This window comes from Protopterus annectens, chromosome 9.part0, assembly GCF_019279795.1.
Source record: "Protopterus annectens isolate FY-2018-M chromosome 9.part0, PAN1.0, whole genome shotgun sequence".
Classification (NCBI taxonomy): Eukaryota; Metazoa; Chordata; order Ceratodontiformes; family Protopteridae; genus Protopterus; species Protopterus annectens.
The window spans coordinates 1010287583-1010311101 of NC_056743.1; the positions used below are offsets into that span (position 1 = coordinate 1010287583).

The window sequence follows — 23519 nt, forward strand, 5'->3', positions numbered from 1 at the left end:
GATACTCAGGTGTAGATAATTGTGGTTTACTACAGTAAACTGCTTTCCTCATAGTACGTGTAACACTGGATACAAACTGCAATGTGAAAGTAAAATGAACTGCACCAACTTTACACAGCCTCACTGTGTGCTTTTCATATAAACTTATACACAGAGACTACTTTATTATTTACCACACCAGAATACTTTATGTTGTGCCAGTTTCCCCTGACTTGCAGACTAACATGTCCCCTAATTGTATATCCAAGAATCCCCTTAGACTAACATCAGAAAAAAGCAGGAAAAAGGGAAGAAATCTTGTGACAGAAAATAGTCCAACACAGAGGTGATGTGATACTTTTAACTGAGACAGCATATGTTTTACACTTCAGCTATCACTAACTTACTTTCTCTGATGGAGGACAGCTTCTGTTAGTCAAAAAGCTGCAATATTAGAAGAGTAGCAATGAGAGATTCATCAGTCAGCAGTGATTATTACATTTATTTTACATTAAGCAGTGATTATAGTCAAACAAAGTACATGCAAAACACTGGATTTTTCAGGCAAGATTAATTTCTTGTAAGTATTTTACATTTTTGCATCTTCTATAGAACAGCTTCTGTGTCAAGGCATTGTGCCAAATGTACATAGTACCTTGTGATGATGTGAGGTATTGCCAACTATGCCAGGAGGAGTAGGGCAGTGTATGTGTAACATATGCCAGCATTGTGGCTGGAATTTTAAATTATATGTCATTTGTATAACAAACTGATTTGTACAGGTGCTTGAAAATGTATTTGTAAAGTTGCTTGTGTTAAAAATGCACCAACAGTGAGTCCTGCTGGACAGAAAAAAAAGGCACCTGTATGTCAGATGGTATTGCAACTGTTGAAATGAATATATTGTGACAGAGGATACTGGAAGAGAATAGGTTAATCTCAGTTTAGCTAACTTTGAAAAATCATCTGAAATTAAATTACCTGGTTTAGGCCATAAAGATTGTATCTTACAGTTCTGATTGCAACCAGAGATAAAATGTCTGTGAAAACCAGGACTAGGAATCTTACTGTATTGTCCTTAGGGGTGAACTAATTGCTAACCTGGAAGGGTGAAAGTTTTGAAATGGTTTTATAGCTTCCAGATGCTATAACACATCTTAGCAAAGCTGTATATGTGTGTATGGTAACTCACACTTGCTAAATTCTGGTTCAGTTTCTAGTAAAGTGGGATTGTGCGGGAACCAGAGTCAAATGACCAGATATGTGTGATGTCATTCTGTAATCCAGCACTGAAATGATGTTTTAATACTAGATGAGATAGACTTCTCAGAGTCAGGGCAGTCTGTTTTTGAAACCTGACAAAGAAGGATCTCTCACCCATGTCATCTTGCCTTTTTAGTAAAGTAACCATGGAATGGTAATTATTAAGGTCAGTCAGAAGAATATAGTGAGATTAGTTAAGTACTATTTTTCTGTATCTGTGTGAATCTATCCATCTGTGTTATTTTTAATATTTCCTGTGATTGAAACCGTGGTGTTACTTTAAATAGAGATTTAGTATTTTCATTTTCTTTTACTATTTATTATTAAATATATTTAAACATTTTATTGTGGCTGGTCTTTTAGAGAATATTTTAATCTTTGAGAGTACTTATATTTATTTGGTGACAATGTGGCCATTCCTGAAAGGCTTGCTGCATGGGTCAAAAACTACCATTCATATTAGTATTAAGTTTACACAGTATAATTGGGTTCCCTTGTAAAAGCCTTAGAGTAGCTGGCCTTGGAGTGTTGTGGTGGCAGTACTTACCTTACAGTCTGGGCAAAGAGGGCACAGCTGGTACATCTGTGCCAGCCTTTCCCAGGTGTGTGTAAAAATCAAATCTCAAAGAGTGTGTGCATCAGCTACTTGGAGCAGGGACACTGAGCACTGGTTTCACAGAGACAGTGGTGGAGGACTTGGCTTGGAACACTCGGCTGAGGACTCATCTCTACACCTGTGTTAATGGGGTCTTCTGTGAGGCATGGATAGAGAGAGGGAGACCCAGCCCCAAGACTGAGTGTGCTCCCTGTGTGCTCTTAAGGGAAATTGAGCTTGGTGTAGAGAGCTGCATCTGAAAATACTGTGTGTGACTATTTTTTCCAAGTGAATATCCCTCACTGGTGTCTGTGGTGAGGATTGAGACTCTTTGATCACTGGCCCAGAGCAGGGATGTCATACACCTGTTCATCTGGAAGCAAACATGGGTGTAGCCAGACATATGCCATGTACACGACAGTGTACACTTTTTAAAAGGAATTGATTTATTTTGTATAATTAGATGTACTAGATTTTTATTTTTTGAAGAATTGGCATGTTTATCATGGTTTATGGTTATATATTTTGTGACTTGCCTTTATTTTCAGAATGTTTGGTTGGTTAAATTGGTTCTGTTTTCAATACTGTCATATAAGTAGTGAAAAAGAATCCTTTCCAGAAACATGCACCATTTAGGGCTAGGGCTGCTCTTGTGAGAGAATGGGGCCGCATTCTAGAAGGTGATGTATAATTCCAAAAATGCTGGCTGTACCCTTGGCTAAAACATCTGTATTTTTAACACAGACAGGCCTCTGCCACCCTGCTCCCCACTGAAAGATATCACAGCAGACTGATTTTACACATGTGGGATTAATGTGTCCAAATGCAAGTGATGCATCAACGGATGAAAAAAATGCAGTCAATAATTACAAAACTAAAGGGTGCATATTTATAAAATCTAAATAATTTTCTCTAGTACTCTACTTGCCTAATATTTTTATCAGCTTTTTAACAGCAGAATACCTAAATTAATGAAAACATGTAGTGACTTATCATAAAAATGGGGGAAAATTGGATACTGCTGTTCAGCCATTCCTGTGGAGCAGAGGTAAGACATGCATCTTTCCCACTGGCAATCTCAGTTCAGGAATGGGCTCATGCTGCTTGGTGATCAGCTGGGATAAAGACTATGCATGGCTGGTGGCCAGTTCTCTTTAACTTAAAGAGAAAGCAAACATGGAAGTACTATGTGGCTGGCCCCAATACAACTTGCAAGCATTGTATGGCTGTTCCCCAGTACAACCTGCAGGCATTGTATAACTGACTTCCAGTACAAGCTCGAGGCATTGTGTGGCTGATCTCGACTACAAGTTGAATGCATTGTGTGGCTGACCCCAGCACAAGCTGGAGGCATTGTGTGACTGAACACCCTGTACAGGTTGAAGGTATTGTGTGGCTGATCCTCCAGTACAAAATGGAGGCATGTTGATCCAACTACTTTAAGCCACCAAGGGAGAACAGTGGTATGTTTCTTAGAGAGTACATGGGAACATTCTGAAATATGCTTGCCTCACATGACATCACTACCCAATCTATTTAGAAGGAAGATACAGAGTCAGTGTTTAAGTAACATGCCCCACAAAAGATGAATCACAAGTTTGTCTGACCTGATCTGAAGAATCCAAAAGAATGTAACTGCCATTTCCCCTCAGTCTCCAGTCTGGGGAGCAATTAGGTCTGTGGCAGTAATAGTCATTATAGGAACTGGGGAGCTACAGCCTACAAAAGCCAAAAACAGACAAGGAGTATTCATAAGCATGCATGCATGCAGCCCCTCACGAACATCAGTGACAATGTTAATAATAAGGATGATGATAGTAATCATGGCAACAACTAAATAAACAGGCCATTAAAGCTGAATAATAAATAATCATGCAGTTCCTGTCCTATCACATCAGAATAAAAGCTTGTACAAGGGTTACAGGCTGCAGAGCTGAGACCTTTTTACCGGCTGTCTTTTGACACAGACATCTGCCAAGTTTTCATAAGTAGCAGTCACAGCCATGTCTCATGGGCATAGTTATGGTTTTCATGAAACCTATCCATTAAGTAACTGGTGCTAGGCTACCAACTAGACTCAGTGCAATTCCAAAAGTCTCAGGGCAAGAACAGTGGTGAAACAGACACATATCTGTCTGTGATGTATGAATATACTGTTGTGTAGTGCAGCCCAAGACACCCCTTGCTGGTATCAATCTCTCACCTGGAAGGGGTAATGGCATTTAGTGACACTTCAAGGTCATATTACATGAAACTAACTAAAATAAACCATTAAAAACCAGGTAGCTGACCTAAACAAAAGCACTTCATAATATTTTATTATCCAGATATAGCAATGACATATCTGTAGCACAGGAGACCATTGTATGGCTGCAGGCACATTAAGGAATTTGTAATTGCAGATTAGGGTAGCAGGCTTGATGTTTACTGTTGTACAGTAAGTACACCATAAATGCACATGGTACAGCACTGAAATCTGGCTGCAAAATGGCACTGTTACTTCACAGGAAGAATGGATACAGAACAGAAAGCAATAACGGGAATTCTAAGGAAGCAGAAAACCTATTTCCATTCCAGGAGAACAGACAGCAAGTAGCAAGGGTCACACATCCAAAGCTGGAGTTGGTGTTAGTGAAAAAATAATTTAGCTTACTTGCTGTTTGAGTTAACATGGAACTCTGTATTTAACAAATTTTCTTACTCGTGGGCTTTTTATGCTTGTTACAAATTCTATTGCTGTAGCTAGAAATTCTGGCAACCTGCGCTGTTCTCCAGTCTGGTGCCTCCATCAACTTCAAGTTGATGAAAAAAAAATCCTCCTATACTTGAGGACCAAAAAAAAAAAAAAGAAAAAGAAGGTCCTCTAGTACTTGAGGACCAAAATAAAAAAAAAAAAAACTCTTTCCCTTTTTCTTTTAAATTGTGGAAAAGTGCTTACTACAAATGTAATAAGCAGCAAGTAGTTTCCTACAGTTTAAACCACACACAAGCACTAAAGTATTTTAGTCTTGATTGTAAATGCAATACGGGCATTCGTTTCTGAATGTTGACACTGAACTAAAAACTGATTGGTATCTGCAGATTCCAACCCACCCTAGTTATGCTTGTGATAAATTTAGTCATGGCCTAAAGCTGGTAGGGGAAGAGAATGCACCACAAAAGGGGCACTAACTTCCCTGCACTGCACATCTGTCAACTCTCACAAGGGCCATTGTAGCAGTAAGTTAAACATTTGCATTGCTCACCATTGAAACTGTGTCTGTCCCAGACATTTCTTCTACTGCTGTCAAATCTTCCTGTGCAACTCAAAGGAAGTCTCATGCCACTGCTAGTAGTGACATCTGTGTATTCATGGTCCTCATATAAGCTGTGCTGGTTTACTCTCAGATCAGTTCTTCATGCTGTTTCAAAACCCTGAATTACTCAGCTATGTTTCTATAATTTTTCATGTGTGTTATTTTCATTAGACTCTTCCTGACTATCATTTGTTATCCATCTTGCTATTTATTTAGATTGCTTCTTCAGAATTGCACTGGAGCACAGAAATGTAGCTATGTTAACTGGCATCCTGTGCAGTTCCCTGATCTGGTACTTTCCTCAGCTCCAAGTTCAGAATTAAAAAAAAAGGTATTGTCTTCTGAATGTGTGCCAAACTGCCTGCAGCAATGCTACAAGTTGATTGCTGCAGTTAAAATAATACACAGGAAGTGCTTCACCTGTGACAGCAAATCCGCAAATCCAGTATTGACATTCATTCCTGAATGTTGGTACTGCACTTCCGCATCATTGGCATTTGCTGATCATACCTCCTAACACTTTGCATTTGGGGCAGTCACCTCCTTTGCCCCTCTCCAGCTATGTCACTATTGGGATAGCAATATCTTCTCCATCAAAATCTATTAACAAATTAACAAGTGTGCTTACAGTAAACAAACTGCCCCAAACTCTTTCACTTTAAATGTTTATTGTATCTAGGAGTACCTAATGGGCTTCACATTTCTTGCTGGAGAATACAAATAACAAATAGGACATTTTATATTGTCATAATGTCTCTTTATAGGCGCAGAGCCAGATTTTGGTCAAATAGGGCCATAGGCAGGGTAATGAATTGCCACCCCCCCCCCCGCAACCATTACAATGTCCCATTACTTGGATATTTCTCCCAAGTCATCATAAACACTTTTCAAACTTGTCAGTGTCCATACTATTTTCTATGCTTCTACAATGATTACAGTACTTGGATTTAATTTAAAACTTTTATTTCAAATATTATAGCACAAACACTGGTAGCCATTTGCTAAACAAAACAATACAATCTCACAATGAAAACAGATTTAGCATGAATAGTAAACTTCTCTGCCCTTGAAACTCACATTCATTGAAATGGCATTGAAATCCACATTGAAAGAAAATGCATCTAGCCAGTGGCAGATAAAGTTTACCTTTGGGCTGTTCAAACCATAGGCCCCTTGCACACATTTTTAGGACCATACATACATGCATGTGTTTTTGATTCACCTTCCTGACTGTATTACATTTTATCACTTGCATAATACAGCACCACTTGTTAGGGTGCTTTTTAAATTTGTAGTTTTGAACATTTTTCCAGTAAGAAATGAAAATGTGATTCCACGTATGAATCAATAGTGGCAAAACTGCCCATTTCAGAACATTTCAACCATAAAAGGCCACTCAGACTTCTGCCATTACAATCTACCAATATCAGTCAATATGCACAGTCTCTGCAGATGTAAAATTCATTTGAATAATTCCATATTAAAGAGATCTGTAACTAATGGAGAGACTGCTGTTGGCAAGCAGCTTTATATAGTGTTTCATCTGCACATTCAGTACCTGCTGGCCTTGAGGAATAAATTACCTATGTTACATTTAAAAAAAAAAGTAATTGGTAATATTGCAATAGGGATTGAACTGCAAACTGACAACAACTCATCCAAAGGAGGACACTCCTAGGAGTGAAGCAACCCCATCCCCCCCTTAAATTACATCACACTAGTAGCAATCCATCTACATGGTGTGGGATTAAAACTCACAGCCTTCTGCATCAAAGGCAAGTATGCTACTTGTTATGCTGCTAACACTATTTTCAGATTCTAGAGCACAAACAGTGATGGCCATTTGCTAAACAAATCAGTTGTATATTGAAAACAGACTTAGCATGAGCAACAGTAAACTTCACTTCCCTTGAAACTCTCAATTCCTTGAAAATACACTGAAACTCACAATTCCTTGAAAATGTACTGAAACTCAATTCCTTGAAAATGTACTGAAAAGCATTCTTTGAGCAGTCTGGTAATTGATGTAGAGATTTCAGGCTCTTGATTTCGGCAACCAAGGTACAAGGTTTGAGCCTGAGAAAATTAACTAACCTGCCACCCCTAATTAGGACATTACATCCCCCCCGGAGGAATGATTCTATGTCTTGTCAACATTCTGTGGAAAGAAGAAGCAGCAGGTTTAAATTCTGTACACATAAAGGAGGGTTTAAATATGTGTGCATGCATCAATGCAAGAAGATGCAGCATGAGCATGCATTGTATGCACAGATTCTGAGTGTATTCTTAAAGAAGAATGCCACTAAAGATGACATGTAATTTATTTTTTAATTACATATTAAATGTTCTGGCAGCCCGCTGGCCAGCGAGCTTCCCCAGCCAGAGGGACCTAGATAACTGCCTAAGTTGCTTAGTGCTGGATCCGGCTCTGTATAGACCTCTTTAAGTTCCACAAGAATACAAAAAATATTCAGCATAAAAAAATAGAGGTGTAGGTCATTCTGCTAAATGCCAGAACTTTAAACAATAAAATGGGTGACCTGAAAACTTTTCTTACTTGGAGGATTTGATACCTGTGTCATTTGTGAAACCTAATTTAAAGATCAAAAATGCATATCATTAAGTACTGGGTATTCCTGCTTTCATTATTGCAGGCCATACCTCTCAACCTTCAGACACTGGAAACAGGAGCAAATGCCCTTGAAAATTAGAAACTTCCAGCTAAAAATCTGGACATTTAATTAGCATAAAATCTGAATATCAAATAGCACACAAACTTTTCACTTTCAGTAGGAATGTGGGATACTACACATACATACTTGTTTAAAAACAGAGAGTAACAAAATGATGGAAAAAATAAGCTCATTATCGGACAGTGTAAAATCTGTACAGTAATGAACTGTATCAGAAAATTCTACCACACATGATAATTTATTTTTACTTAAGAAGAAGGAAGTTATAAGACACATGTTCTCTCTAAATTATTGTTACAACTAGTATGTTAGTTATGTGGTGTGGTTTTGCATGTATTAGACAACTACAAAATAACATGTGGTGAGAGGAATTCAGAAAATTGTGTGAAGTGGTAAATCAAGCAGGAAAATAGGGACATACCTCAAAAATAGGGACATTCTGAATCAAGCCTGAAAATAGGAACATTCTTCCAAAATAAGGACATTTGAGAGGTCTGTTGCAAATGTGATATACGTGCTGGGAGTCTTAGTATTTGTAAAAGAACACCTAAAAACCCAAAAGCCAAGGTTATTTAGAGACGTCTATATATCAATAAGTGATCTAACTGTTTGGATGTCTACAGTATGTCAGTTTGCTCTGAATACAAACTGGGGAACTAACATGAAACCAGGAAACCTCATTATATAACTGTCAGTAATAAAAGCCATCATGACAGATACATTACACTGCATACTCAAGACTACAAAATATGATTCCCTTTATATGTATGTATATGTATGTATGACTGAACTGCCCTAACATCAAATGTAAAACAATGACAAAATAAGTTCGAGTATACACAATATTGAACACAAAAAACCCAAAAAAAACAATAAAAGAGAGAGGAAAACTATTTCCTCTCCCTGTATTAAAACTAAAATCCCCCATAACACTAGCCTTAAATTTGTCTGAATAGTAGCAGTATTACAGGAAGGTTTTAATGAGGTTAAGGTGTTGGGTTAGGGTTGGGGGAAGGGACAGCTTTAGGGATAGGGTTAGCACCCATTACTAAAGAGGGCAGCCTATAATCTGATATCACTCCCTGATAGCAAGGCAGTCCTGCAGTCCAAATGTCTTATTGGCCTCTTCCTATTCTGTTACCTTTCCATCTCTTATTTGCTCCCAGTACCCTGGTTCCTTTGCTAGTTTTCTCCAATAAATAAATCTCTGCATCTTCCCTACTCTGTGTATCCCTAATTGTAGTTGTTCCTATCAGCAATACCTCCTTTCTCCATTCTCATGTTGGCTTAGTTCTTAGAATAATTTCTGCTGCTTTATGAATATCATATTCTGTATGACTGTTATTCTCCTTAAGAATCTGCATCCAAAATCCCAGTCTCTCCTTATTTCTTCAGTCCCCCAAAATTCTTCTTCACCCCATTCTACTTTGAATTACAGCTTTCTGCTTGTGCATTTTGGTTGTGGTATGTATATGAGCCTTAACTTTGTAGCTCTAAAATATCCCTTCAATCTGGTAATCCTAAACCACCTTGTTCTGTTAGAAGGATCAACTTATCCCAATTGACCCTTGCCCTCTCCCCCAAGATAAATTCCTTCAACCCTTTATTAATTATTGTCCACAATTTCTCCTTTGGTTGATAAAAAATATGCCTGACCTGCATATACAACCAAAGGGACTAAAAATATTTTCACTGATTGCATCTTGCTATCTATATCCATAAACTAGAACTCCAATTTCTCATTTTTTGTATTATCTTTTGTTTAGTATCTTCCCACATATCCATAACAGAATCCTTTTTAATCCATAACCCTAAATACTTCATTTTATTATTTCCCATAAATATGAGCATTGCTGGACCAATTCATGTGTGGGTACATAGTTTATAGCTATAGCCTTTGTTTTATTTTCATTAATTTTATATCCTGAAATAACTCAAAAGTGTCTCAAGATGCTCCACAACACTGAGGTGTCCTTTTTTGGTTTTATCAGGTACAAAATAATATCACCTGCAGATAAAGCCAACTTTTCTTGATTACCAGGCCGCTTATATCCTTGAATTTCTGAGTTCCTTATTTTCTTTTCCAGTGGCTCCAAATATAATGCAAATAACAAAGGAGAGAAAGGACAATCCTGCCTGGTTCCTCTGCTCAGACATAACTTATCAGAAAAGAACCCTTACACTTTAATTGTTGCCTCTGATTCCTCATATATCATTCCAATTAACCTTAGTATTGTATCAGGGAATGCAAATGCTTCCATTGTTCTAGTCATAAAATCCCAGCTTAGTCTGTCAAGTGCTTTCTCTGCATCAAGACCCACCAACAACAGCAGTATTTTCTTATATTCTGCTTTCCTCTGGAGCCTCATTGTTCTATTAATGCTGTCAAATGTTTGCCTTCTATCCACAAAACCACACTGGTCCATATCTATCAATTCTGACAACACCTTTCCATTCCTTTATCTGTTATAGACCTAAACATTTTATAATCATGGTTTAAAATTAAAATGGGCCTATATGAAGTTGGATCTGATAGGTATTTACCATCTTCAGTTGTTATAGCCACCGCAGCTTTCTTCTAAGATGTTGATGCTTCCCATCCTTTAAAAAAACTGTTAAACAAAACCTTCCAGATCTTTATCACTTTCCCTCCAAGCATCCAAACTATCACAGGAATATCATCTGTTTACAGAAACTTTCATGTAGATTGATTGTACGCCACCATTTTTTATCTCATCTCTTCCTATCTTAACTGTTAATTATTCAGCCTGGTATACCTCTAACTTTGGTATACTTAAGTCTTCTATAAATATTTTAATTTATGTATTTTAATGTATGCTCTTTCTTGATTTCCACATTTCTCTGCTTTATATGAATGTTCATAAAATTTCTGTAATATCTTTAATACCTCTACATGATCTGTAGGTATTTTTCTAGTTATAGGCTCTCTAATTTGGCGACAGCCCTTTCTACTTTCTGTTGCCTAAGTCATTGTGCTAAATGTTTTTGTGCTCTGGAGTTATTATCAAAACACAGTTGCTTAAAACAGACTTTCTAAACCTATACATATTATCCAGATACTCCCTTAATTTCCTTTAGCACTCTGCAGTCGTGCCTGTTCTTGTTCTGCGAGATTCACTTTATTCTGCAATACTCTAACCTTTGTCAGCCACTCTAAAAAATGAATGTTGCTTCTTAACCATATCTCTTTTCTTTTATTTCTACCATATTCTTAAACCCCACTTTCATTTTATCCCACTCACTAGCTATAACTTTCATAATATATCTTTCATAATAACTCTCCTGTCCTTTTAACAGGTAGGTGGACAAGTGCCAATTTCTCATTTTTACTTCATTACCCTGCATTTTTTATTTATGACTACGGTGGTGGTGCTGCGGTAGCGTTGTCGCCTCACAGTAAGACGCTGTTTGGTTCGACTCTCAGTTAGAGCGTCTTCTGCGTGGAGACATGCGTGAATGGGTGTACCGTCATTGAAGGTTGTGCATCAGGGCTGGCAACTTAATACGTAAAAATCAACTGCCAATCATTAGTGGACCGAAGTTCCACTGTGGCGACCCCTAACCGGGAAAAGACGAAAGTCACAACAACCCTGCATTTTTTATCTTGGTTGTTTTTGATGCATGATCTGAAATAGTTACTGGATGTGTGTGTGTTAAAGCATTCGATTAAATGTACATGTTCCTGTGAGATATAATTTCTGTCTAGTCTAGCCCAGTTATTGTACCTTGGGGAAAATATGTAAATTCTCTCTGAGTACCTATTACTGAATTCACGTCTTCCATACAAACTATTTTCATAACTTTCTTCACAATCTACCCTCTTTTGTTAGATTTTCCCTTCTAGGTCCCCCAGATATATCCTCACTGTTGCAAATCAAACTCCATTTCCTACCTTTAAGTAACATGCCTTGCTGAAAAATGACTATTTCTCCTAAAATTTTCTTAAGCTCCATAATAGTTGTTTTAGGTGGAATATAAATACATACCAGCATAATCCTCCTCCATTGCCAGTAGCCCATTAGTACCACAAATCTACCATTTTCTTTTTTTCCCTCTTTTATCACTACTGGAGCTCTTCTAACAATTAGTATAAATACTACCTTTTTCCTTTGTCTCTAATACTGTGCTGAATATCTCTTCTGAAATCATTTCTTTATCAAGTTTACATGCTCACTTCTTTTCAAATGTATTTCATGCAACATTGCCATTTGCACTCTGCATTTCTTAATATAATTCAATACTCTTTCTTTTATATCTATAATAGTGAGGCCATTCATGTTCCAAAATAATATGGATAAAGTAGCCATTATGATAAGACGTTAATACCCCCACCTATTATATATGAAATCTTTTTTAAATGTCTATTTACAGCTTTTGTGTATCATGCATCCACTAATGTTTGGCAAGTTGATATTTTATACAGTTGTTTCTTGTCCTCTCCAGTTGAACCTATGTCTCATTTTACAAGACGTTTTATTTTAATGAAAACCCTCAAAAAAACCCACCCCACAATGCCCACATAAGATATTAACTAAAAACAATCACAGAAAACTATATAATTCTTCAAATAATTAAGTCCCAAATCGACAGCTGCACACATGTGCATTACCTAACCTAATATTAAAGTTATTTATGTTAAGGTACATGTTACAGCCTTTGATCTTACTTACGCTAATTGCTATCTGTTCTTATCTTACCTTTATTCCCCTCTGGATGTGAAAAACAGCTTATATGCTTTCAGAAAACATTAACTTTTAACCTTAGAAAGTGTCTGGCCTTTATTGCATGTCCCTATAGTCAGCTGTCTCTATGGAAACATTAGTACAAATGTACAGCTGCACTCAGCTGCAAACTTCTGAACTCATATAGAATATTTATTTTCTAAAGGAAAACTTTTTATTACATTTGCTGTTCTCTTATTTACTGGCTTACACAAAAAAATGTTATTAGGTTAAGCCAAGGGCCTTAATCCAGACATTCACCTATGTAAAAGTGAGAGAAAACATATCAACTCTACATTTATTATAATCTGTGCACTTTTACACACTATTGTCCACCTCAGCTAACCAAGCTTACAACATATTAACTTAAACATTTGACATTGTAAAGCCTACATTTCTTTAAAAAGGGCATTTGTTTACTTTATCTTTATCACAAACAATAATTGAAAATTCTTTACTATATAACATTGTTTTACTCACAGTTACTTTTTTATCATTTCCTTTCAATGTCATTCCAAACATTAATGTCATGAAGAGGGTATATGCGTTTCAGTCCCACACAAGTTAATTAAAATCAACAAAAGTCCAAATTGCTCCACTTCTTCTTGTAGAGCCATATTTCATAAATGTGATTAATGCTTTATTATACAATGACTGTCCTTTCACATTTGAAAACAAGCACACTGACCAGCGTGCCCATTGTAAGTTGAGCATATACCAATAAAAAAAAGTCTGGTCGCCCGGACTTTCTTCCATTAATATATGCTACAAAATTTTACTTCAGTTTTGGAATTATTGTACTGTATATCAGCGATTGCTTTGTTTTATTTAAAAAAAAAAACTGACAAAAAACTGAGACTTCAAATGAAAGAGAGAGATGGGACAGACAAAAATAACAAGTCCCATACTCATGCACAGTACATTAGGAAAGCCCCAGGATAACAGGGAAAATTCAGAAGAGCAGCATGACACCTTTATACAAGGACATTATTCAAGAAAAGTAACTAACTTTTTTCTTAAATAATGTCATTGTATAATAGCAATAATCCAAGGCTGGGTATGGGTAATGCCTGATTTACTCAGGATTGGCTTTTTTTAGTCACTCGAGCTTTAGCCTTGTGAAAAAAACACACCAACCATGGTTAAATTTAGTATTACCAACATCTAGCCCTGGGTTATTGCCATATAATTTCATATTTATTCACTAATTTCAGTGTTGCTGGTCTTCTTCCTGTTCATCACCATCTCTCTACCTAAGACTCCAGTTCAAATCCAAGGTACTCCCGATTCTTCTAGTCAGGTTCTGTGCTTTTTTCTGTCTTTCAAGCTTTTTCCTTTGGAACATTGGAAAGGATTTTACCGTCAAAATCTCTCTATAAGCTTTATTATAAGAAAAATCAGAAGCAGAGTCCCCTTCTGTTTCATGGCTCACTTTTTGCAGGACAAACTTTTGTATTTCCTCCTTAGTCTGTTCTGCATAAAAAATTACTTTGATCTAGCGTCCATTGTAACGAGATACAAACAACCTGTGTTCTTATTGTCAGATGTAAAATTGAAAAGATATGTAAGAATTGTTGTGTATCCTTCAATATATATTGATTTTCTTTCAAAATTGGATGCAAGTGTCTTTATATATATATATATATATATATATATATATATATATATATATATAGGGAACGGTGCTGTCAGCCATCCTGCCCCATCCACTATTGGTCTAAGTTTTGGTTACTTGGGATTCTTATGTATCTTTGGAATCCCTTGAATTATGGGAACAACTGGCTGATCAACTTTACAATAATTAGCTAGTTACAGAGGTGTACACCTTATAGCAATTAGTTCATCTAACAACTTATCTGTATGTGCTTTTATTTGTTAATATCTAAACTAGTTATTTGTTGGTATGTATTAATATCTAATAACATACTTATCATGGTTTGTTTGTAATAAAAGGTGTCCGTTATCACTCCTTTGTCCAGTGGCTTAATTGTAATATCCCTGTTATTATAATACAAATAATACAGAGACCATTTCTCATCTAAGGTAATGTTATGATTATACTTTTTCTTACCTTGGTTATTATGCCTTTGATGAATATCTTAAATATATATTTAGGCAAAAGCCTCCATCAACAGGTAGACAATAGTGTCATTAATAGAAACGAAATGACACACAGTAAAGATGGAGTCAATGAAGTTTCCACAATAACAGCTGAACAACTGGTAGTGAGACTGAAAAATCCTACTGTAGCCAATCAGTCAAATAAAGTGCAGGTTTTTTATGAAACTGCCCTTACCAATCAACAGAAAAGAAAAAAGATATTGAAATCAATCAAGGAGTCAGGGAAGGACAAAAGGGAAATCTGCAAGTGACAATGGACACAGTCAAACCATCAAGAAGATGTGGAAACCGGAAGACACTCTTTGATTTGGAATATGTCTAGCTATCAGTTAACTTCCAGTGACATTTCTTTATTGGAGAAAGGCCTATATTTTATTCCATCTCAACAGGCTGACATAACAAGCATTATATTAGACTTGAAGACTTTTCTTCAAAATGTGATGTTAAAATTAAATTTTGGTACAACACAGAATAATTATGAAACACATAAAAACCCCCCGTAAAATGGTCCAGTTTTACATCCGTTGATGGAGTCTCTGTATAATTTGTATAATAATAGGGATATTACAATTAAACCAGTAAACAAAGGAGGTCCAACAGTGATAATGTACACCATTTATTATAAACAAACCATGGTAAATATGTTATTAGATATTAATATATACCAACAAATAATTAGTTTAGATATAAAAACAATAAAAGCACATATAAATAAAGTGTTAGATGAACTAGTTGCTATAAGGTATATACTTCTGGAACTAGCTAATTATTGTAAGGTTGACCACCCAGGGGCAGGATGGCTGACAGAACCATCCCATATATATATATATATATATATATATATATATATATATAGACACTTGTGTCCGATTTTGAAAGAAAATCAATATGTATTGAAGGATACACAATTTTTACATATCTTTACAATTTTACATCTGACAATAAGAACACATGATGTTTGTATCTAGTTACAATGGACGCTAGATCTTTATTTACTATTATACATATTGATGAAGGAATACAGGCTTTAAAAGCTTACTTGACTAAACATAGCAAGTATGATTCCAAGATGGTGCAGGTTATCATTGAATTTATGAAGCTAGTGCTATCTTTAAATGCTTTTGTTTTCAAGAAGAAGTATAATTCAAAAGTAACAATGACTCAGTCACTTTGAGCAGATTATTCTAATAAAGAATAAGGCAACCGTGAATAAAAATGTACTTTGTTGAGCATGCTTCTTGCACTGATATGCCCAATTTGTATCACTTTGCACTAGTCCAGAAGTGCTATGTGAGGTTAACAGTGTAGCTTTAAAGTACAATGCCTGGATTATGGTGGATATCCACAGAGATTAGGAGGGAGACTTACAGGCATGGAATACACAGCTAAAAAAAGACCATCCCCGGGATTCAATAACTCCTACACTAAGTGTACACCATTGTGAGTGAACAGACAACACAGACATAACTCACACCTTCTTCCTCCTGTTGTTAGTTTTCCTACTGATATTCTTACAGCTTTAAATATTGACAGGGATTCATAAAGGTTACCACAAAGTATAGACTACATTTACACTTTGTGTAATCTTTCTGAGTGACTAGAAAGCACAAAAAATGTGATAAGAATGTTCTTGAATACATATTGTGTACACGTAGTGTAGGCTTTATTGAATCTGGCCCCATGTTTTTTTCCACAAATTTATTTTATATATCGCAGGGATGTACGTAATATGAGTAAGACATACTAAGATAAGTGAGCTTATCTTGTTTGAGTCTGGATGGAATAACTGCTGGGGCTGGGAACTCACAGAAAGTGTGATAATCCAGTCATCTCTGGTGGCATGAAGATGTAAGGCCCTGACTATGGCCCAGGTGACCAGATTTCAATTATTGGCTCAATACTCAATGGAGCTGACAGAGGATGATAAGTATCCATCCTGGGGAGGTTATTACAGAGCAAGATGCGTACAGCAACAATCCCTCAAAGGAGGGGTGGTATTGTGGTCACCAAGCCACTGCCTGGTAGTAGCTTTCCTTGGTGAGTGGACAATTGTAAAGAGAAGGCATTGTGGGTCTTCCCAGTGATACAGGTAACACATCCCTACATACCACGTTATGCAAATGCTGTCATTGCCAATATACCAGTGAGGGCACAAGCAACCCCCATGGGGGTGCCTGTATGATGGTTCCCCAGACAGTTCTCAATCCCATTCTGTATTGGGGTAATTCTCTAGTACAGCAGGACACATGGGCAGAGTTTGATTAGAAGAGGCTTGACGGTCAACAGGTATAGGAGCAAAAAGCTCCTAGAAAACAAAATAACTCTAGTCTTTCCATAGTAACTTTTAGAAATGTGCACTCACAAATAATGTAATATTCCACCATGTGCAAAGCACTGCCACAAAAGTGGGTCACACAACCAGCGTGCACAAGCTCTTAAGGCAGTAGAACTAAGCTTGTGCATCTGGCAACATCCTGGTCATAAGAGATTTCCATAGCAAGGAACACAGATGCTCTGCTCATCAGGCTGAGCAAAAACAGCATGGCAGTCAGCTGCATCTCAAGTGCCAGGATCTAAAATATGACTAGGGCCATTAAGTCTTTTCATCCCAAGTACATGCATTACCTTATCTTTAATCATGTGGGAGTGAAAGACTTGAGTAGCACCTCCTTGGACCATATGAAGAGGGTCATGATGCAGCTCTCAAAATATGCATATGAATCTGGTGTGAAAATAGTACTGAGCAGTATCCTACCATTGACAAGAACAATGACAGAATATAAACCAATGATAATGGAATGTAATTACTGTCTTAGCCACTGATGTCATTCCAAGGGCATTTTATATATATATATATATATATATATATATATATATATATATATATATATATATATATATATGTATATATCAGCCTGGAAGGAGGTAATTGGCAAGCCCAGCTGTTCTGATAGGGATGGCCTGCATTTCTCTTCCATATATTGGCTAAGATGTTTTCCATCTCCTCAAACTACCTACATAGCCAGTCAAAACCGAAACATTATTAAGGTGGCACTGCTCAATGCTAGAAGCCTTAACAAAAAAAAGTTCACTCCTTAAAGGCACCCATAACCCTGAAAAATCTAGATATATGCATAGTTACTGAAATGAGTTCAGAACAGTGAAAGCACCCCACATTGCAGGGGTGTAATGTGTAATACTTTTCAGACTCGGTGCTGAAATGGAAGATGCAGCAGGAGGGGTGTATCTCTATTCCTAAGAAACCATTTCACCTCCAGACTGATAATGCAGGATAATGACCTGAACTCCTCCATATCCCTCTCACAATAAATGCAACCCAGTACCACATTGTTACCAACTGCCACATCCCAATACTATCCACTTGGGTGACTTCAACTACCTCTCCATTAATTGCGAAACCTGTATCGCCACAAGTAAGTATGGACAAAAATTCCTGGACTTGATTAATTACATCTCCTGTGAGGGGCTCAGAGATATTGGACATTGTTCTCACCAACCTACCCCACCCATACTAAGCACCTGTAGTTACCAAATAACATGTCAAGTCTGATCACCATGCTGTGACATTTAAGTACAAAACCCAAGTTACCTTATAACCCCCCCTCATCTTCAGAGATGAATCCAAGGCAAAAATACTCCAATTAACTGATGATGTGATGAAAACCAAACACACTCTTCAGCCTAATGACCTCACATGGCACACTGACTTATTCACAGAGAAGTTCTGATCCCATTGCCAGGCTTGAATTGAGGTTTTTGTCCCCATAAGGCATAAATCTGATGCTAAATTTAAGAACAAACCCATTTGGAGGAACCCCAGTATTAACAAACTATATAATAAACGAAACAAACCCCAGCAGCAAATCAAACAAAGTTCAAATATAAAAATCCCTAGTGCAGAGGAAATGGAGAAAGTCTAAAAAGCAGTAGATCATCGATCTGCTTTTTGCATTTTCTCCATTTCATCTGCACTAGAAACTATATAATAAGATGAAAAAACGCATACCCCATAAAAACAAAATTAACATCCTATCAGCTAGAAAAGAACTCAAAGATCTACAAAAAAAGCTTAGAAACAAAATCAAATCCTCTCAAAGCAAGTACAAACTAAGAATTGCCGCCCACACTAAGGATAACCACGAAGCCTTCTTCAGTTATGTCAGGAACCTCAGAAGTAATACCCCAAAGTGCTCTGAGTTAACAGAAAATAACAATACATACTCATCCCTAAGGACATAGCCAACGTATTACTGGGAAAATTCAGCTCAAACTTTAACTTTACTTTTCAGTCTCTGCCTGAATTATCCACAGTACATTAGTATTCCTATGCCCTCCCCCTAATCACCTTTGAGCAAGTTGTAAGTGCTCTTTCCAAGGTTAAAAGCAGTAGTTCCATGGCTCAGATAATGTGCCAGGTTATCTTCTTGTCAGCACCAAACACTGTCAGCCTCTTCACTGGATTCATACCTGCTGCAGTCATCCCACAGCACAATGGGAGACCCACTACTTGTGCAGGAAACTACAGCTCCATAAGCTTCACCAGCCTTATCTGTAAGCAGTGGAGTTCATCATTGACAAACTCGTTAACAAAAACACAGACTGCCATTAAACCCTGGACCCAAAGAGTTTGGGTTTGTTAAAGGGAGATCCTGCCTCCTAAATCTGGAGGACTTTTCTGGACAAATCAATGAGGCATGGGACTCAGGTAAATTTGTTCACACTGCACGCTTGGTCTTGCCTAAAGCCTTTGACACCATTCCACATTCTGGTATCACTAATAAGCTAATCAAACTAAATGTAAACCCCTACCTTTTCCACTAGACAGTAAACTGTCTCACTGACAGAACCCAGTCTATTGGTGTTGGAAGCACACTCTCAGCCAAAAGAGAAGTTAACAGATCTGTACTCCAGGCATCTGTATTGGGACCACTTGTCTTTGGTATCTACTTCCCTGATGTCAAAGCCAACACTAAGGGCCTGTGGCTGATGAAGTCTGCAAATGACTGCAAGCCAGAAGCTGTCATAAGCACCCCAAATGACCACCAAATTTTCCAGGTGGGCCAAAAAAGTACTATCAAGTGATACTTAGACCACAGCCTTAAATTAAATGACGGAAAATGCAGAACTGAGTTCTTTGGCAAACTCAGCACCCAGTCACCTACAATCTAATCACATAGGTATCCCCCTCCTAAAATGAACTCATTCATTAGGGACTTGGGCACTTTTATTCACAATGAACTATCATTTCATCACCAGGTTACAACTGAAGATAGGAAATCTTTGTATATAGTCAGACTAATCACCATGGTATATCCTTTAGATCCAAGAAAGTCATTATCCCCTTACTCTTTCCTTATCAGACCAGTTATGGTGTATAATACCCTTTTGGCATTTAGTTATCTAAGCACATGACCCATTGCAAGAGACCACAGCATTTCCTTACTAAGATCATAGCTCTCAACCTTCCATCTCCAAAATGAGGAACACTAGCCCTCATAATGTGGAACAAATGGGCAAAAAAACACAACACAACTAAATATAGCTTAACAACTTCAACTAGGAAGGCCATGATGGTTAAAAAATGCTGGTTTTGCTTATAAGAAAGAAATTTTTAATGAATTAAGAAGATTTAATTTTTTTTTACCATTTCACTTAAAAAAAATAACACCTGAACGTGTGTGAGTCTTTTCAATGTGGAACATTGAGGAACTTTGAGAACACATTGACTTTAGAACCCAAATGAGAGCCAAAATCATAATGAGGTCATAATGAGGTATGACTAAGATGATCAAAAACATGTCCACCTTGAACTACCTTGATTGGCTTAAAGTGCTGCCACTTTTCTGTGTCCTATGATCTTTTGAGATGGGACCTCTGCCTAGCCTACAGAGCCTTGAAAGATCCTGTTATGTGCAACCTCCTTTACATCCACAAAACACCCACTCTAGAGATCTGGCCTTCCACCACACTATAAAAAGGACCTGCTGATGTGATAGTTGCCTATCACAGAGAATACCTCTTTTATGAAACAGACTACTTCTGTCTGTAAAGCGTAGGACTTCTATGACTTTTTTCAGTGCAACCTGGTTGCCTGGATGGTTAATTGTAATCACATTCCCAGTCCAGCCCCTCAAACCATTATGGAAAGGAGAAGTAACTAGGTCCAAAGTAATTCATCCCGCTGGGGTGTGGTATTAATTCATGTCCTGGTAAATTCAATGTGGAAAGAGTTGCCTAGTGCACAAATAGGATCACCAGCCTAAATACCTCTCAACCTCTTTGCACAAGAAATCTGGACAAAGCCAAAAATAATTGGGGGTCAAAGGCCAGAAAAAATGGGCAGATTTTAGATATTGCTTTTATAAACTTAGAAAATTACTGGAATAATATGTTTTTCATTAGCATTCATTTTCTTAAGGATATGAAGTCTGAAACTCAGATATCTGTTATTGTTTAGTGACTTCAATGATTTGCCAGAAAAAAACACAAATTTTATGAGGAACAGGCAAAAATATGAGTAAAAAATCTGGACATTCTGTGAAAATCTGGAAAGTTGAGAGGTATGCCAGCCTAGTATTAACCCATGATCTTATGAACGTGTGTATTTTTTTTTTTGCAGTTTTATGGCAATTGACTCTTACTGGAGATGCATTTAAACTAGTATGCCTAAAGCATAGCATGAGGCCTGCTATCCACTGAATTAATAGTAGTAGTAGGCTTAACAGGAAGTGACTTGGTGAGATATGATTGGCTGCAAACTGAGTGGAAGTGATAAATGATGATACGGAAGGTCATACAACTTAGGATGCTGGAGTTGCTGGGGCAAGTGGGAATACTACAGCTGAGCCATCTAGACATCCTCATCTTGGTGCACAGGCATCCCCTTCTCATTTTTCTAAGTTAGTATTTAGACCAGGTGAGCATGTGTGATATCCTAGAAGGCTGTCTGATGCATAGCTCTCAACTGTTAGATTTTCACAGAATGTCCAAAATTTTGCCTCATATTTGCAATCTGTCCTCATAAAATGTGTGTTTTCTGGCAAATCATTGAGGACTGAAGTCATTAACTAATGACAGGAATTTGAGTTTCAGACTTCATATCCTTCAGAAAAATGCATGTCACTGCAAAACTTGTTTTTCCTGTCAACTTTCCAAGTTCATAAAAGGAATATTAAAAATATGTCCCTGTTTTGGGGATCCCTCCATTATTTTTGGCTTTTTCTAGATTTATTTTTCTAGGAAGTTGAGGGGTATGGTCCAATGACAGACACAGCTCAATGTCCTTGATGTATGAAAAAAAGAGGTATGGATGTCAGTGTCCAGTGGCCTAGATGGGGCCAGGGCAGTCAGTAAGCCAAGATGGTTACAAATGAATGAAGAGAAGACTAGATAGTATTCTTCCAGGTATGTTTTAGTGAGCTTCTTAGGGGTAGTACAGTCAGGGGAGCAGCTGTCCTAGGTGTTATGAGCCACCGACCTTCTCAGGTGCACTCAAAATGTATGTAAAGCAAGAGTGCCAACCTGTTTAAAAGCATGCCCTGTATCAGTAAAGGTTAATACGTGCTGGACACCATCACATAGACATGGAGGACAGATCTGCTACCTTGAGGTTTCCAAAATAAAAGGAAAGCCTTTGAGACTAACTACTCTCATTACTGCATATGTCATACCTTTGCAAGTGAAACTGTTTATTTAGCCACAGTGTCAAAGATAAAGTCAGTAAGATTACCAACAGCATGCACTGTAACGGATAACAATTCTATATTCAATTTAGTGATGTTCCTCTGTTTGGCTTATTAAGGGATTCACATCTAGATCAAGGGAAGTCATCGTCCCCCTGTACTCATCACTTATTAGACCTATGATTGAGTACAATGCCCCGTTCGGAATGTATCTGACCAGACACCTGCTGCAGCTTGAAAGGCCCCAAAAGTTCCTCACCAAAAGGATAAAGGGTCTCAAAAATATGTCTTATGCTGCCCGACTGAAAGAACTCCAGCTCTATTCAGTCTCATACCGCTTGCTCAGAGGTGACCTGTGCCTGACATATAAGGCCATGTCAAACCCGGATTTGATGAATATGCTTCACCTCAAAAAATCTAGATCCCTCAGAACCACAAGGGCGGGAGACTTAAACCTTGACACGGTTATAAATAGAAAGTGCTGGAGGGACAGATTCATCACCCAGAGACTCCCTATGCTGTGGAACAAAATCCCGGTACATGTGAGGCAGAGCACCTCTCTGGCCTTGTTCAAGAGGAATCTTGACCAATGGATGGGAGATTGCAGATATACCCCAGGGATTACTTCAGTGTCACTGCTTGACAGAGGCACAGCAAAATGATAGGCATAGTTTTTATTCAAACTAAAGGGGTGGCGAAAGCCACATAACTATGGGCTAGGCTTATAAATGCCCTTGGGCAGATAGCCTAGTATGAACCTATGAACCTATGAACCTATAAAATCTGGTGCTTCAGTGAGGGTGCAGGCTGCTTTCAGGGCCCTTGGCAGCACTATATATCTTCACTCTGCCTAATGAGTGCTTGTATGCCCTTTACCAAAGCAGTCAACACTAATGCAGGTAGGGCCATAAACAACATTTCGTCACATGCAGGAGCCATCCACTTCTAAACAGGAAAAGGAACTCTTAAGGTGATCATCCCCACTAATTCTTCCGAAAGACCTAATGTCAGAGTGTCCTGCATCAGTACCTTTGACATCACAGACACCTGCTCCTTCCAGGTGTAAGTCTTTGACTATAAGGTCTTCACTAGATAGCACTTTAATACTGTCTGTGAGGCTGATAATG

General features: G+C 37.6%; 1 protein-coding gene across 2 annotated transcripts in view; it reads right to left on the minus strand.

The window, feature by feature from the left end:
• The window catches only part of CACNB3 (calcium voltage-gated channel auxiliary subunit beta 3), a 308851-nt gene that overhangs the window by 33789 nt on the left and 251543 nt on the right, over positions 1-23519 (minus strand). The window lies entirely within an intron of this gene.